Genomic DNA, 14,450 nt, shown 5'->3' with positions numbered 1-14,450 from the left:
CGATCTCAGAATGTAAGCAGGTTTGGGCCAGGTAAGTACTTTTGGATTTTTTTCAGTAATTATCTAATAGGCCTGGTTAGTACTTTAGGAAATTTTCACTAATTGTTAAATAATCTTGCAAAAAAAAAAAAAAAAGTCAATGCCCGATCTCAGAATGTAAGCAGGTTTGGGCCAGGTTAGTACTTTTGGATTTTTTCAGTAATTATCTAATAGGCCTGGTTAGTACTTTTGGAAATTTTCACTAATTGTCCAATAATCTTGCAAAAAAAAAAAAAAAGTCAATGCCCGATCTCAGAATGTAAGCAGGTTTGGGCCAGATTAGTACTTTTGGATTTTTTCAGTAATTATCTAATAGGCCTGGTTAGTACTTTTGGGAATACCAGGTGCTGTAAGCTTTTGGGTTTCCTTCCCTACTTATATAATGCACTGGCGATTATAGTGGCCGATCTTTAAATAGCCCTCTCTTTGCAGCCTCCTTCGCTTACAGCCATACCAACCTGGCTATGCCCGATCTCGTCTGATCTCGGAAGCTAAGCAGGTTTGGGCCTGGTTAGTACTTGGATGGGAGACCGCCTGGGAATACCAGGTGCTGTCAGATTTTGGGTTTCCTTCCCTACCTATATAAAGCACTGGCGATTATAGTGGCTGATCTTTAAATAGCCCTCTCTTTGCAGCCTTCTTCGCTTATGGCCATAACATCCTGGCTATGCCCGATCTCAACTGATCTCCAAATCTAAGCAGGTTTGGGCCAGGTTAGTACTTTTGGATTTTTTCAGTAATTATCTAATAGGCCTGGTTAGTACTTTTGGGAATACCAGGTGCTGTAAGCTTTTGGGTTTCCTTCCCTACTTATATAAAGCACTGGCGAATATAGTGGCTGATCTTTAAATAGCCCTCTCTTTGCAGCCTCCTTAGCTTATGGCCATACCATCCTGGCTATGCCCGATCTCAAGTGATCTCCAAATCTAAGCAGGTTTGGGCCAGGTTAGTACTTTTGGATTTTTCAGTAATTATCTAATAGGCCTGGGGCCTCATTTATAAAGCGTGCGTACGCACAAAACGGGGCTGGAAACGTACGTACGCCAGTTCCCACGCAAAGGTTGTGATCTATAAAAAACAAACTTGACGGGAGAATGTGCGCACCTTTAAGCAAACTTTGAGCCGTGCGTACGCACATTCTGGAGACAAAGGGAATTGGCGACACCGATGGTGAGGTCGTGAACTGAAGTTAGATTGTAGAAAATAAATGTGAGAAGAACGATTATAAGAATGAATGACATTTAATTTTCACTCCATTTCATACGTTATATCCACATTATCATGAAGATTAAATCCAACAGTGTTATTTGTGCCGATTGTTTTAGGCTATATACATCTAGTAAAATCCAAACGTAATTCAAAATGTATTAAAAGTAAAATAAAATAATAATCAGCGCTGCCTTACAGTCACATTGTCCACAACGGGAGCACAGGAGGACATGGCGCGATACATGTGATAGCCTACAGAATAGCATGAAATACCCTTTTATTAGAGAACTGCAGAACACAGTGTAAAAAGGAAATATTTTCCTTAATGTACATAGCCTATATCATAAAATGTCAAAGTCTGCAAATACAGTCATGAAGCACAATCGCTACTCATCATCGGTCCTAACTATTACGGTGTTCATTACAAAACCGTCAAGAAGCATGTGTTCACTATAACATTTTCGTCTTAAATTTTCGCCCACAAATTAATTAAGTGATTTTGTCAAGGTGTTAACGATCAGTCTATTTGCTAGAAACATATAAATTCTCCGGTGACCCGGGTATGTAATGCTTCATGATGGCACTCCTGGCACTGTTGGAGGATTACGCTAATGGCAGAATAAGGAGAGAACGAGTTTTCAGGGACCATGATGATTTCCTGGCCCATGATGATGACTGGCTAATAAGCCGATTTAGATTCCCTAGAGCTGTGCTCTTGGATCTATGTGCTGAATTGGGTCCAGTATTAGAGAGGGCAACACGCCGGAACCATGCCATCCCAGTCCAAATACAAGTCCTCACCACTCTGGGGTTCTTGGCAACCGGCTGTTTCCAGCGGGAATTGGCAGACAGGTAAATTAATAATATAAAAAAACTATAAGTAATCCTCAAATTTGTCTCTAAGACCTTTTTGTATATGAAATAATTCTATTGGAATCTATCATCTCACCCTATAGGTCTGGTATATCACAGCCGTCCCTGAGTGCCATAATATCTGTCGTTTTAAATGGTATACTTAATATGGTTAGTCGATACATCAGGTTCCCCTACACTGTGCGAGAACAGGCCGAAATTAAAACGCAATTTGCAGCAATGTCTGGTTTCCCAAATGTAATCGGCGCAATTGACTGCACTCATGTTGCTATAAGGGCACCATCTGAAAATGAATTTGCTTATGTTAATAGAAAGCATGTGCATTCTATTAATGTGCAAATCATATGTGACTCCAACATGACCCTCACAAACATTGTGGCACGCTGGCCTGGTTCAACACATGATTCCTTTATCTTGACACATAGCAGTGTAGGGAACAGACTAAATGCAGGCGCAGTACGTGATGGCTGGCTTCTTGGTGAGTTTAACAATATTAAAAAGTAGAAACTGTAACAATTTTGTTTTTAATATAATTATAACCTGCAGGCGACAGTGGCTACCCCCTGAGACGCTGGCTCCTCACCCCATTTTTAAACCCGCAGAGCGCAGAGGAAACTCATTATAACGAGGTCCACTCTCGTGCCCGCGCAGTTGTGGAGCGTGCCATCGGCATCCTGAAATGCAGATGGCGTGCTCTGGATGCCTCGGGTGGCAGACTTTTATACCATCCAGCAAAAGTGTGCAAGATTGTCAGGGCGTGTGGTGTTTTGCACAATATAGCACTGAGAAACGGTATTCCTCTCCCTCCTGATCTCCCTCTACCCCAGCATTACGACCCCGAGCCACAGCCCCCTGGCCGACAAGAGGGATATCAACGAGGTGCAAGAATCCGTGAGGATGTCATGCGGCGTTTGTAAAGAAAGACAAAACTCAAGGTTCATGTTTTAACTGCATCTTTTAATGATTGTGCAATTTCTTGCATCACTTCTCTCATCTGCCGTAGCTCATCTGCAACCCTGTTGACAGCGTTTATTGTCTCTCGCTGTAACTGCAGGACTGCGTCAGTGAGTACCCGACCACTTTTGGACGTGCCAGACGCAGAAGGGGCACTGCTTTGAGCCGGACGCTGTGCATCTGCATCTGAGAACCCCTCACCCTGAACCTCCTGTTCATTTACAGCTTCAGACTCCGGAAGGACTGGAGGACAAACAATTGGCAACATTTATCCATTTATCACCCCACACACTCAAATGTACAGCGTTAATGATTAAAAATCGGTTTAACCTTGCTCCTCTGTGGTTTCAGTCACGTCAGTGTCTCCCTCCTTTTCCGACACAATACCACACACGCTGACCTCCCCAATTATAGCCGCGATTTTGCTGTCCACTGATGTGAGATCAGCTGTACATGGGCCCCCACCAGTTGCAGCCACACTCTGGCGGTGGGAGGACAGTTTTCTCTTTGCCTCCACCTTGAATGAATGAGAATCTTTATTTCACATATTTTGCATACTGTAAGCACATGTAAATAAAACTTTTTGAAAATCAATATTGCTATTTATATAGGTATATAGCCTAATAAAACACAAATATAATATGTTGGTGAAAAAAAAATTTGTATACCTTCAGGTCGGACCATTTTTTCTTTAATTCTGCAACTGTCCGTTCTGTCCCACTGACACAATTGACGGCAGAAGCAATACTTTGCCACTCGCACTGCTTCTTTTTATTAGTGACCCCACTGCTGTGGCCACCAAATAACACAGTTTTCCGAGCCTCCACCTCCCCTACAAGTGTTTCAATCTCAGTATCTGAGAAATTAAGTTTTTTTCCTCTTTTCTCACCTGTCGCCATTATTAAAATTAGGCTAACAGAAATGCACGTTTTCACTTTCTTGGATTAATTAATTGGCGGGTCGCATGCCAGTTTTCCAGGTATATATGGGATTCCACTCTCATTTACATGCTGATCAGCAATCATGAGGTGATTTGCATTGACTATTTATGGTTAAAAATGGGCGTGTACAGGGCGGGATATGAGGCTGGTTCACGTACGCACATCTGCGGGTGATCTGTGATTTATAAAGGGAACATTGCTTACAGGTGTGCGTACGCACGGTTTTATAAATCGGAATATTTTTTGGCGTACGCCATTTTTGGCTTTTGGGCGCACGTAAACTTTTAGTAAAGATCCTACGCATAGTTTTATAAATGAGACCCCTGGTTAGTAATTTTGGAAACATTCACTAATTGTCTAATAATCTTGTAAAAAAAAAAAAAAAAGAGTCAATGCCCGATCTCAGAATGTAAGCCGGTTTGGGCCAGGTTAGTACTTTTGGATTTTTTCAGTAATTATCTAATAGGCCTGGTTAGTACTTTTGGGAATACCAGGTGCTGTAAGCTTTTGGGTTTCCTTTCCTACTTATATAATGCACTGGCGATTATAGTGGCTGATCTTTAAATAGCCCTCTCTTTGCAGCCTCCTTCGCTTACGGCCATACCAACCTGGCTATGCCCGATCTCGTCTGATCTCGGAAGCTAAGCAGGTTTGGGCCCTGTTAGTACTTGGATGGGAGACCGCCTGGGAATACCAGGTGCTGTAAGCTTTTGGGTTTCCTTCCCTACTTATATAAAGCACTGGCGATTATAGTGGCTGATCTTTAAATAGCCCTCTCTTTGCAGCCTCCTTCACTTACGGCCATACCAACCTGGCTATGCCCGATCTCGTTTCGATCTCGGAAGCTAAGCAGGTTTGGGCCTGGTTAGTACTTGGATCGGAGACCGCCTGGGAATACCAGGTGCTGTAAGCTTTTGGGTTTCCTTCCCTACTTATATAAAGCACTGGTGATTATAGTGGCTGATCTTTAAATAGCCCTCTCTTTGCAGCCTCCTTCGCTTATGGCCATACCATCCTGGCTATGCCCGATCTCAACTGATCTCCAAATCTAAGCAGGTTTGGGCCAGGTTAGTACTTTTGGATTTTTTCAGTAATTATCTAATAGGCCTGGTTAGTACTTTAGGAAATTTTCACTAATTGTCCAATAATCTTGAAAAAAAAAAAAGAGTCAATGCCCGATCTCAGAATGTAAGCAGGTTTGGGCCAGGTTAGTACTTTTGGATTTTTTCAGTAATTATCTAATAGGCCTGGTTAGTACTTTTGGAAATTTTCACTAATTGTCCAATAATCTTGCAAAAAAAAAAAAAAGAGTCAATGCCCGATCTCAGAATGTAAGCAGGTTTGGGCCAGGTTAGTACTTTTGGATTTTTTCAGTAATTATCTAATAGGCCTGGTTATTACTTTTGGGAATACCAGGTGCTGTAAGCTTTTGGGTTTCCTTCCCTACTTATATAATGCAATGGCGATTATAGTGGCTGATCTTTAAATAGCCCTCTCTTTTCAGCCTCCTTCGCTTACGGCCATACCAACCTGGCTATGCCCGATTTCGTCTGATCTCGGAAGCTAAGCAGGTTTGGACCTGGTTAGTACTTGGATGGGAGACCGCCTGGGGATACCAGGTGCTGTAAGCTTTTGGGTTTCCTTCCCTACTTATATAAAGCACTGGCGATTATAGTGGCTGATCTTTAAATAGCCCTCTCTTTGCAGCCTCCTTCGCTTATGGCCATACCATCCTGGCTATGCCCGATCTCAACTGATCTCCAAATCTAAGCAGGTTTGGGCCAGGTTAGTACTTTTGGATTTTTTCAGTAATTATCTAATAGGGCTGGTTAGTACTTTAGGAAATTTTCACTAATTGTCCAATAATCTTGCAAAAAAAAAAAAAAAAGAGTCAATGCCCGATCTCAGAATGTAAGCAGGTTTGGGCCAGGTTAGTACTTTTGGATTTTTTCAGTAATTATCTAATAGGCCTGGTTAGTACTTTTGGAAATTTTCACTAATTGTCCTATAATCTTGCAAAAAAAAAAGAGTCAATGCCCGACCTCAGAATGTTAGCAGGTTTGGGCCAGGTTAGTACTTTTGGATTTTTTCAGTAAATATCTAATAGGCGTGGTTAGTACTTTTGGAAAAATTCACTTATTGTCTAATAATCTTGTAAAAAAACAAAAAAGAGTCAATGCCCGATCTCAGAATGTAAGCAGGTTTGGGCCAGGTTAGTACTTTTGGATTTTTTTCAGTAATTATCTAATAGGCCTGGTAAGTACTTTTGGGAATACCAGGTGCTGTAAGCTTTTGGGTTTCCTTCCCTACTTATATAAAGCACTGGCGATTATAGTGGCTGATCTTTAAATAGCCCTCTCTTTGCAGCCTCCTTCGCTTATGGCCATACCATCCTGGCTATGCCCGATCTAAACTGATCTCCAATTCTAAGCAGGTTTGGGCCAGGTTAGTACTTTTGGATCTTTTCAGTAATTATCTAATAGGCCTGGTTAGTACTTTTGGAAATTTTCACTAATTGTCCAATAATCTTGCAAAACAAAAAAGAGTCAATGCCCGATCTCAGAATGTAAGCAGGTTTGGGCCAGGTTAGTACTTTTGGATTTTTTCAGTAATTATCTAATAGGCCTGGTTAGAACTTTTGGGAATACCAGGTGCTGTAAGCTTTTGGGTTTCCTTCCCTACTTATATAAAGCACTGGCGATTATAGTGGCTGATCTTTAAATAGCCCTCTCTTTGCAGCATCCTTCGCTTATGGCCATACCATCCTGGCTATGCCCGATCTAAACTGATCTCCAATTCTAAGCAGGTTTGGGCCAGATAAGTACTTTTGGATTTATTCAGTAATTATCTAATAGGCCTGGTTAGTACTTTTGGAAATGTTCACTAATTGTCCAATAATCTTGCAAAAAAAAAAAAAAAAAGAGTCAATGCCCGATCTCAGAATGTAAGCAGGTTTGGGTCAGGTTAGTACTTTTGGATTTTTTCAGTAATTATCTAATAGGCCTGGTTAGTACTTTTGGAAATTTTCACTAATTGTCCAATAATCTTGCAAAAAAAAAAAGAGTCAATGCCCGATCTCAGAATGTAAGCAGGTTTGGGCCAGGTAAGTACTTTTGGATTTTTTCAGTAATTATCTAATAGGCCTGGTTAGTACTTTTGGAAATGTTCACTAATTGTCCAATAATCTTGCAAAAAAAAAAAAAAAGAGTCAATGCCCGATCTCAGAATGTAAGCTGGTTTGGGCCAGGTTAGTACTTTTGGATTTTTTCAGTAATTATCTAATAGGCCTGGTTAGTACTTTTGGAAAAATTCACTTATTGTCTAATAATCTTCTAAAAAAACAAAAAAGAGTCAATGCCCGATCTCAGAATGTAAGCAGGTTTGGGCCAGGTTAGTACTTTTGGATTTTTTCAGTAAATATCTAATAGGCATGGTTAGTACTTTTGGAAAAATTCACTTATTGTCTAATAATCTTGTAAAAAAACAAAAAAGAGTCAATGCCCGATCTCAGAATGTAAGCAGGTTTGGGCCAGGTTAGTACTTTTGGATTTTTTCAGTAATTATCTAATAGGCCTGGTTAGTACTTTTGGGAATACCAGGTGCTGTAAGCTTTTGGGTTTCCTTCCCTACTTATATAAAGCACTGGCGATTATAGTGGCTGATCTTTAAATAGCCCTGTCTTTGCAGCCTCCTTCGCTTATGGCCATACCATCCTGGCTATGCCCGATCTAAACTGATCTCCAAATCTAAGCAGGTTTGGGCCAGGTTAGTACTTTTGGATTTTTTCAGTAATTATCTAATAGGCCTGGTTAGTACTTTTGGAAATTTTCACTAATTGTCCAATAATCTTGCAAAAAAAAAAGAGTCAATGCCCGATCTCAGAATGTAAGCAGGTTTGGGCCAGGTTAGTACTTTTGGATTTTTTCAGTAATTATCTAATAGGCCTGGTTAGTACTTTTGGGAATACCAGGTGCTGTAAGCTTTTGGGTTTCCTTCCCTACTTATATAAAGCACTGGCGATTATAGTGGCTGATCTTTAAATAGCCCTCTCTTTGCAGCCTCCTTCACTTATGGCCATACCATCCTGGCTATGCCCGATCTTAACTGATCTCCAAATCTAAGCAGGTTTTGGCCAGGTTAGTACTTTAGGATTTTTTCAGTAATTATCTAATAGGCCTGGTTAGTACTTTAGGAAATTTTCACTAATTGTCCAATAATCTTGCAAAACAAAAAAAAAAAAAGACTCAATGCCCGATCTCAGATTGTAACCAGGTTTGGGCCAGGTAAGTACTTTTGGATTTTTTCAGTAATTATCTAATAGGCCTGGTTAGTACTTTTGGAAATGTTCACTAATTGTCCAATAATCTTGCAAAAAAAAAAAAAAAAAAAAAAAAAAACTCAATGCCCGATCTCAGAATGTAAGCAGGTTTGGGCCACGTTAGTACTTTTGGATTTTTTCAGTAATTATCTAATAGGCCTGGTTAGTACTTTTGGAAATTTTCACTAATTGTCCAATAATCTTGCAAAAAAAAAGAAAAGTCAATGCCCGACCTTAGAATGTTAGCAGGTTTGGGCCAGGTTAGTACTTTTGGATTTTTTCAGTAAATATCTAATAGGCATGGTTAGTACTTTTGGAAAAATTCACTTATTGTCTAATAATCTTGTAAAAAAACAAAAAAGAGTCAATGCCCGATCTCAGAATGTAAGCAGGTTTGGGCCAGGTTAGTACTTTTGGATTTTTTCAGTAATTATCTAATAGGCCTGGTTAGTACTTTTGGAAATGTTCACTAATTGTCCAATAATCTTGCAAAAAAAAAAAGAGTCAATGCCCGATCTCAGAATGTAAGCAGGTTTGGGCCAGGTAAGTACTTTTGGATTTTTTCAGTAATCATCTAATAGGCCTGGTTAGTACTTTTGGAAATGTTCACTAATTGTCCAATAATCTTGCAAAAAAAAAAAAAAAGAGTCAATGCCCGATCTCAGAATGTAAGCAGGTTTGGGCCAGGTTAGTACTTTTGGATTTTTTCAGTAATTATCTAATAGGCCTGGTTAGTACTTTTGGAAATGTTCACTAATTGTCCAATAATCTTGCAAAAAAAAAAAAAAAGAGTCAATGCCCGATCTCAGAATGTAAGCAGGGTTGGGCCAGGTTAGTACTTCTGGATTTTTTTCAGTAATTATCTAATAGGCCTGGTTAGTACTTTTGGGAATACCAGGTGCTGTAAGCTTTTGGGTTTCCTTCCCTACTTATATAATGCACTGGCGATTATAGTGGCTGATCTTTAAATAGCCCTCTCTTTGCAGCCTCCTTCGCTTATGGCCATACCAACCTGGCTATGCCCGATCTTGTCTGATCTTGGAAGCTAAGCAGGTTTGGGCCTGGTTAGTACTTGGATGGGAGACCGCCTGGGGATACCAGGTGCTGTAAGCTTTTGGGTTTCCTTCCCTACTTATATAAAGCACTGGCGATTATAGTGGCTGATCTTTAAATAGCCCTCTCTTTGCAGCCTCCTTCGCTTATGGCCATACCATCCTGGCTATGCCCGATCTCAACTGATCTCCAAATCTAAGCAGGTTTGGGCCAGGTTAGTACTTTTGGATTTTTTCAGTAATTATCTAATAGGGCTGGTTAGTACTTTAGGAAATTTTCACTAATTGTCCAATAATCTTGCAAAAAAAAAAAAAAGAGTCAATGCCCGATCTCAGAATGTAAGCAGGTTTGGGCCAGGTTAGTACTTTTGGATTTTTTCAGTAATTATCTAATAGGCCTGGTTAGTACTTTTGGAAATTTTCACTAATTGTCCTATAATCTTGCAAAAAAAAAAGAGTCAATGCCCGACCTCAGAATGTTAGCAGGTTTGGGCCAGGTTAGTACTTTTGGATTTTTTCAGTAAATATCTAATAGGCGTGGTTAGTACTTTTGGAAAAATTCACTTATTGTCTAATAATCTTGTAAAAAAACAAAAAAGAGTCAATGCCCGATCTCAGAATGTAAGCAGGTTTGGGCCAGGTTAGTACTTTTGGATTTTTTCAGTAATTATCTAATAGGCCTGGTTAGTTCTTTTGGGAATACCAGGTGCTGTAAGCTTTTGGGTTTCCTTCCCTACTTATATAAAGCACTGGCGATTATAGTGGCTGATCTTTAAATAGCCCTCTCTTTGCAGCATCCTTCGCTTATGGCCATACCATCCTGGCTATGCCCGATCTAAACTGATCTCCAATTCTAAGCAGGTTTGGGCCAGGTTAGTACTTTTGGATCTTTTCAGTAATTATCTAATAGGCCTGGTTAGTACTTTTGGAAATTTTCACTAATTGTCCAATAATCTTGCAAAACAAAAAAGAGTCAATGCCCGATCTCAGAATGTAAGCAGGTTTGGGCCAGGTTAGTACTTTTGGATTTTTTCAGTAATTATCTAATAGGCCTGGTTAGAACTTTTGGGAATACCAGGTGCTGTAAGCTTTTGGGTTTCCTTCCATACTTATATAAAGCACTGGCGATTATAGTGGCTGATCTTTAAATAGCCCTCTCTTTGCAGCATCCTTCGCTTATGGCCATACCATCCTGGCTATGCCCGATCTAAACTGATCTCCAATTCTAAGCAGGTTTGGGCCAGATAAGTACTTTTGGATTTATTCAGTAATTATCTAATAGGCCTGGTTAGTACTTTTGGAAATGTTCACTAATTGTCCAATAATCTTGCAAAAAAAAAAAAAAAAAGAGTCAATGCCCGATCTCAGAATGTAAGCAGGTTTGGGCCAGGTTAGTACTTTTGGATTTTTTCAGTAATTATCTAATAAGCCTGGTTAGTACTTTAGGAAATTTTCACTAATTGTCCAATAATCTTGCAAAAAAAAAAAGAGTCAATGCCCGATCTCAGAATGTAAGCAGGTTTGGGCCAGGTAAGTACTTTTGGATTTTTTCAGTAATTATCTAATAGGCCTGGTTAGTACTTTTGGAAATGTTCACTAAATGTCCAATAATCTTGCAAAAAAAAAAAGAGTCAATGCCCGATCTCAGAATGTAAGCTGGTTTGGGCCAGGTTAGTACTTTTGGATTTTTTCAGTAATTATCTAATAGGCCTGGTTAGTACTTTTGGAAAAATTCACTTATTGTCTAATAATCTTCTAAAAAAACAAAAAAGAGTCAATGCCCGATCTCAGAATGTAAGCAGGTTTGGGCCAGGTTAGTACTTTTGGATTTTTTTCAGTAAATATCTAATAGGCATGGTTAGTACTTTTGGAAAAATTCACTTATTGTCTAATAATCTTGTAAAAAAACAAAAAAGAGTCAATGCCCGATCTCAGAATGTAAGCAGGTTTGGGCCAGGTTAGTACTTTTGGATTTTTTCAGTAATTATCTAATAGGCCTGGTTAGTACTTTTTCAGAATACCAGGTGCTGTAAGCTTTTGGGTTTCCTTCCCTACTTATATAAAGCACTGGCGATTATAGTGGCTGATCTTTAAATAGCCCTCTCTTTGCAGCCTCCTTCGCTTATGGCCATACCATCCTGGCTATGCCCGATCTAAACTGATCTCCAAATCTAAGCAGGTTTGGGCCAGGTTAGTACTTTTGGATTTTTTCAGTAATTATCTAATAGGCCTGGTTAGTACTTTTGGAAATTTTCACTAATTGTCCAATAATCTTGCAAAAAAAAAAGAGTCAATGCCCGATCTCAGAATGTAAGCAGGTTTGGGCCAGGTTAGTACTTTTGGATTTTTTCAGTAATTATCTAATAGGCCTGGTTAGTACTTTTGGGAATACCAGGTGCTGTAAGCTTTTGGGTTTCCTTCCCTACTTATATAAAGCACTGGCGATTATAGTGGCTGATCTTTAAATAGCCCTCTCTTTGCAGCCTCCTTCACTTATGGCCATACCATCCTGGCTATGCCCGATCTTAACTGATCTCCAAATCTAAGCAGGTTTTGGCCAGGTTAGTACTTTTGGATTTTTTCAGTAATTATCTAATAGGCCTGGTTAGTACTTTAGGAAATTTTCACTAATTGTCCAATAATCTTGCAAAACAAAAAAAAAAAAAGACTCAATGCCCGATCTCAGATTGTAACCAGGTTTGGGCCAGGTAAGTACTTTTGGATTTTTTCAGTAATTATCTAATAGGCCTGGTTAGTACTTTTGGAAATGTTCACTAATTGTCCAATAATCTTGCAAAAAAAAAAAAAAAAAAAAAAAAAAAACTCAATGCCCGATCTCAGAATGTAAGCAGGTTTGGGCCACGTTAGTACTTTTGGATTTTTTCAGTAATTATCTAATAGGCCTGGTTAGTACTTTTGGAAATTTTCACTAATTGTCCAATAATCTTGCAAAAAAAAAAAAAGTCAATGCCCGACCTTAGAATGTTAGCAGGTTTGGGCCAGGTTAGTACTTTTGGATTTTTTCAGTAAATATCTAATAGGCATGGTTAGTACTTTTGGAAAAATTCACTTATTGTCTAATAATCTTGTAAAAAAACAAAAAAGAGTCAATGCCCGATCTCAGAATGTAAGCAGGTTTGGGCCAGGTTAGTACTTTTGGATTTTTTCAGTAATTATCTAATAGGCCTGGTTAGTACTTTTGGAAATTTTCACTAATTGTCCAATAATCTTGCAAAAAAAAAAAGAGTCAATGCCCGATCTCAGAATGTAAGCAGGTTTGGGCCAGGTAAGTACTTTTGGATTTTTTCAGTAATCATCTAATAGGCCTGGTTAGTACTTTTGGAAATGTTCACTAATTGTCCAATAATCTTGCAAAAAAAAAAAAAAAGAGTCAATGCCCGATCTCAGAATGTAAGCAGGTTTGGGCCAGGTTAGTACTTTTGGATTTTTTCAGTAATTATCTAATAGGCCTGGTTAGTACTTTTGGAAATGTTCACTAATTGTCCAATAATCTTGCAAAAAAAAAAAAAAAGAGTCAATGCCCGATCTCAGAATGTAAGCAGGTTTGGGCCAGGTTAGTACTTCTGGATTTTTTTCAGTAATTATCTAATAGGCCTGGTTAGTACTTTTGGGAATACCAGGTGCTGTAAGCTTTTGGGTTTCCTTCCCTACTTATATAATGCACTGGCGATTATAGTGGCTGATCTTTAAATAGCCCTCTCTTTGCAGCCTCCTTCGCTTATGGCCATACCAACCTGGCTATGCCCGATCTTGTCTGATCTTGGAAGCTAAGCAGGTTTGGGCCTGGTTAGTACTTGGATGGGAGACCACCTGGGAATACCAGGTGCTGTAAGCTTTTGGGTTTCCTTCCTTACTTATATAAAGCACTGGCGATTATAGTGGCTGATCTTTAAATAGCCCTCTCTTTGCAGCCTCCTTCGCTTATGGCCATACCATCCTGGCTATGCCCGATCTAAACTGATCTTCAAATCTAAGCAGGTTTGGGCCAGGTTAGTACTTTTGGATTTTTTCAGTAATTATCTAATAGGCCTGGTTAGTACTTTTGGAAATTTTCACTAATTGTCAAATAATCTTGCAAAAAAAAAAAAAAAAAAAGACTCAATGCCCGATCTCAGAATGTAAGCAGGTTTGGGCCAGGTAAGTACTTTTGGATTTTTTCAGTAATTATCTAATAGGCCTGGTTAGTACTTTTGGAAATGTTCACTAATTGTCCAATAATCTTGCAAAAAAAAAAAAAAAGAGTCAATGCCCGATCTCAGAATGTAAGCTGGTTTGGGCCAGGTTAGTACTTTTGGAAAAATTCACTTATTGTCTAATAATCTTCTAAAAAAACAAAAAAGAGTCAATGCCCGATCTCAGAATGTAAGCAGGTTTGGGCCAGGTTAGTTCTTTTGGATTTTTTCAGTAAATATCTAATAGGCATGGTTAGTACTTTTGGAAAAATTCACTTATTGTCTAATAATCTTGTAAAAAAACAAAAAAGAGTCAATGCCCGATCTCAGAATGTAAGCAGGTTTGGGCCAGGTTAGTACTTTTGGATTTTTTCAGTAATTATCTAATAGGCCTGGTTAGTACTTTTGGGAATACCAGGTGCTGTAAGCTTTTGGGTTTCCTTCCCTACTTATATAAAGCACTGGCGATTATAGTGGCTGATCTTTAAATAGCCCTCTCTTTGCAGCCTCCTTCGCTTATGGCCATACCATCCTGGCTATGCCCGATCTAAACTGATCTCCAAATCTAAGCAGGTTTGGGCCAGGTTAGTACTTTTGGATTTTTTCAGTAATTATCTAATAGGCCTGGTTAGTACTTTTGGAAATTTTCACTAATTGTCCAATAATCTTGCAAAAAAAAAAAGAGTCAATGCCCGATCTCAGAATGTAAGCAGGTTTGGGCCAGGTTAGTACTTTTGGATTTTTTCAGTAATTATCTAATAGGCCTGGTTAGTACTTTTGGGAATACCAGGTGCTGTAAGCTTTTGAGTTTCCTTCCCTACTTATATAAAGCACTGGCGATTATAGTGGCTGATCTTTAAATAGCCCTCTC

The 14,450-nt window shown here is 39.1% G+C and overlaps 6 non-coding genes across 6 annotated transcripts; all 6 read left to right on the top strand.

Moving 5' to 3' along the window:
* The first annotated feature begins 479 nt into the window (after window positions 1-479).
* LOC132150288 (5S ribosomal RNA) lies at window positions 480-598 on the top strand. Its single transcript, XR_009435525.1, has one exon. It is a non-coding gene; the product is annotated as a 5S ribosomal RNA (ribosomal RNA).
* A 4,008-nt stretch (window positions 599-4,606) lies between these two features.
* On the top strand, window positions 4,607-4,725 carry LOC132150193 (5S ribosomal RNA). The gene has a single exon (XR_009435434.1). It is a non-coding gene; the product is annotated as a 5S ribosomal RNA (ribosomal RNA).
* An 84-nt stretch (window positions 4,726-4,809) lies between these two features.
* LOC132150561 (5S ribosomal RNA) lies at window positions 4,810-4,929 on the top strand. Its single transcript, XR_009435790.1, has one exon. It is a non-coding gene; the product is annotated as a 5S ribosomal RNA (ribosomal RNA).
* A 599-nt stretch (window positions 4,930-5,528) lies between these two features.
* LOC132150493 (5S ribosomal RNA) lies at window positions 5,529-5,647 on the top strand. The gene has a single exon (XR_009435723.1). It is a non-coding gene; the product is annotated as a 5S ribosomal RNA (ribosomal RNA).
* A 3,681-nt stretch (window positions 5,648-9,328) lies between these two features.
* LOC132150634 (5S ribosomal RNA) lies at window positions 9,329-9,447 on the top strand. Its single transcript, XR_009435861.1, has one exon. It is a non-coding gene; the product is annotated as a 5S ribosomal RNA (ribosomal RNA).
* A 3,676-nt stretch (window positions 9,448-13,123) lies between these two features.
* On the top strand, window positions 13,124-13,242 carry LOC132150385 (5S ribosomal RNA). Its single transcript, XR_009435620.1, has one exon. It is a non-coding gene; the product is annotated as a 5S ribosomal RNA (ribosomal RNA).
* Window positions 13,243-14,450: the final 1,208 nt, after the last annotated feature.

The sequence above is a fragment of the Carassius carassius genome, chromosome 9 (genome assembly GCF_963082965.1).
Source record: "Carassius carassius chromosome 9, fCarCar2.1, whole genome shotgun sequence".
Taxonomy (NCBI): domain Eukaryota; kingdom Metazoa; phylum Chordata; class Actinopteri; order Cypriniformes; family Cyprinidae; genus Carassius; species Carassius carassius.
The sequence above is the reverse complement of the archived record's forward strand: the minus strand, read 5'-3'. Positions and strand labels throughout refer to the sequence as shown.